The following is a 3,320-nucleotide window of genomic DNA, read 5'->3' on the forward strand; positions in this document are numbered from 1 at the left end:
GCTACTCTTTCCTTTGTGTCTCCTTAATTCCTCCTGCACATTTTTCAAATTGCAGCTCAACTGGGACTTCTCCAGAGAAGCTTTTACTGGCTCTGAAAATCAGATAAAATCTTGGTCTACCTATATCTCTATCACTTCGTTTGCTTACCACAATTTGTAATTAGAATTTTTATGTGATGATTCCACTGCCTCTCCCACTTGACTATAAAGTCCTTGAAGGCAGAACAGTTTGTATTTTGCCCATCACTGAATCTGCAATGCAGACCATTGAGCCTGGTATATAGTACTCAATAAATACTTGTTGAATAAATAAATGAATAGCGACTGTGATAGGGTAATAATAAAATAGTAATAATCACTACCTGTGTTAAGGGCTTACTCTTATGCTAGACACTGTTCCAAATCCTTTCCATGTATATGTTTCTCCTTTTACCAGGATTATGTTTATTTCCATTAAACATCACCAAGAAAAACAAAAAGAAATCCTGTATTAACATTTGCTGCATTTCTAAATGACATTCTGGCCAAAAACTATAGTTTATCTTGACGTAGTTGATTTTTGCAATCAAAACAAGTTATCACTCAACGAAGACCACTCCAATTTATTGTCTAATCCTCTGGTAACAAATGTGGTCAATAGGAGTTCTTATACCCGGCCGATAGACAAGGGCAATGGTTTTCAAACTTTTATCTCAAGAACTCATTATACCCATAAAAACTATTGAAGATCCTGGGCTGGGCACGGTGGCTCACGCCTTTAATCCCAGCACTTCAGGAGGCCGAGGCAGGCGGATCACTTGAGGTCAGGAGTTCGAGACCAGCCTGGCCAACATGGTGGAACCTCGTCTCTACTGAAAATACAAAAATTAGCTGGGCGTGGTGGCACATGCCTATAATTCCAGCTACTCAGGAGGCTGAGGCAGGAGAATCACTTGAAACTGGGAGGCGGAGGTTGCAGTGAGCCAAGATCGTGCCACTGCACTCCAGCCTGGGCAACAGAGCAAGACCCTGTCTCAAAAAAAAAAAAAACGATTGAAGATCCCAAAAAAGCTTTCGTTCATGTGGATTTTATCTATCAATATTTACCATGTTGTAAATAAAAACAAATTTTAAAGATAGTTAGCAACTCATTTAAAACGTCAACAATAAAACCGTTCTGTGGTAACACATTTTCATAGGAAAAAATTATATTTTCCCCACCTTACGCTCACAAGAGAATGAAGTGAAAAGAGCAAATATTACATTAGGATTATTATGAACATAGTTTAACCTAGCTGACTCTGAAAGTGTCAGTCCCCACACCACACTTTGAGAACCACTGTACTAAGGTTTAAATGGGAGAGGCAACTGTATGCATGAGCAAAAGCTGATAAAAGAGGCAAATAAATTGTCAGAGGTGTGTGAACCAGAGCACCTCCATCTTGAGTAGGTGCTGGGTAAAATGAGGCTGAAACATACTGGGTCGCATTCCCAGACAGTTAAGGCATTCTAAGTCACAGGATGAGATAGGAGGCTGGCCCAAAGTACAGGTTATAAAAACCTTGCTGATAAAACGGATTGCAATAAAGAAGCTGGCTAAAACCCACAAAAACCAAGATGGTGATGAGAATGACCTCTTGTCATCCTCACTGCTGCACTCACACTGGCAGCAATGACAGCTTACAGATGCCACCGCAATGTCAGGAAGTTACACTATATCGTCTAAAAAGGGGAGGCATGAATAATCCACCCCTTGTTTAGCTTATCATCAAGAAATAACCATAAAAATGGGCAACCAGCAGCCCTTGGGGTTGCTCAGTCTATGGAGTAGCCATTATTTTATTCCTTTGCTTCCTTTTTTTTTTTTTATTATACTTTAGGTTTTAGGGTACATGTGCACAATGTGCAGGTTTGTTACATATGTATCCATGTGCCATGTTGATTTCCTGCACCCATTAGCTCGTCATTTAGCATTAGGTATATCTCCTAATGCTGTCCCCGCCCCCCCACCCCCCACCCCACAACAGTACCCGGAATGTGATGTTCCCCTTCCTGTGTCCATGAGTTCTCATTGTTCAATTCCCACCTATGAGTGAGAACATGCGGTGTTTGGTTTTTTGTCCTTGCGATAGTTTACTGAGAATGATGTTTTCCAGTTTCATCCATGTCCCTACAAAGGACACGAACTCATCATTTTTTATGGCTGCATAGTATTCCATGGTGTATATGTGCCACATTTTCTCAATCCAGTCTATTGTTGTTGGACATTTGGGTTGGTTCCAAGTCTTTGCTATTGTGAATAGTGCCGCAATAAACATACGTGTGCATGTGTCTTTATAGCAGCATGATTTATACTCCTTTGGGTATATACCTTTGCTTTCTTAATAAACTCGCTTTCGCTTTACTTTATGGACTCGCTCTGAATTCTTCCTTGTGCGAGATCCAAGAACCTTTTTCTGGGGTCTGGATCTGGACCCCTTTCCTGTAACATCTTTCTGGTGACCCAGGTGGGATTATCGTGCGTAAGCCCCCAGTAAGTGGTGAGGTCCTGTAACATCTTTCTGGCAACTATGGAATGGACAACAGTATGGAAACCCTGACCCAAAGGCTAACCTTGGGTAAGTGGTGGGGTCCAGTAACATCTTTCTGGTGAACCCTAAGGGGACGATACTTAGGAGACTCCTGACTCAAAGGAAATAGACTATAGCACTGATTGGACAACTTTGGGTAAGTGGTGGGGTACCCAGATAAAGAATGGGATTGGGTTAGAGGCCCAACTTAGGAGGGTTAGAGTCCCTTCTAAGATTTAGGGGGCTAGAAGCCCCTCTCGGTAAAGTCCCTTTTGGCTAAGAACAGGTTTGGCACTATGGGATGTTAACTTCTATTCTCCTTGTAATAATCTGCCTTGTACTCTTTGCTGACGGATGCGGATGACAGGGTTAGGAAGGTACAGTATCCTGGGACATGAGGAGCTTTTTCCTCCCGTAAAGGGGAAACTTGAGAGCCGATGGGACTGCTGGAAAACATCCCTTCACTACCAAGAAGTGGCCACCTGAACTCTTCACTGTCACTGCAGTGGGTGGATCTTTCTGTGGCTTCCCTGAACGCCTGGCCTTCCCCACCTTGCCTCAGGCAATGCTATCGTCTCTCTCTGTGCAAACTGGGTGTAGGAATGGTAAAAATCACTGTTTCTTACAAAGTTTTGATTAATGGAAGAAAGGATTTGTGAGGCTAGTCTTAAGGTGTAGCCAATCTGGTGTGTTTCCTGTGTCATTCTGTATTGTTCTGTCATAAAGATGGGTACCTTAGGATAGAACATGGGCTTAGGACACCTGTAAGCC

This window comes from Hylobates moloch, unplaced genomic scaffold, assembly GCF_009828535.3.
Source record: "Hylobates moloch isolate HMO894 unplaced genomic scaffold, HMol_V3 SCAFFOLD_6, whole genome shotgun sequence".
In the NCBI taxonomy this organism is placed as follows: domain Eukaryota; kingdom Metazoa; phylum Chordata; class Mammalia; order Primates; family Hylobatidae; genus Hylobates; species Hylobates moloch.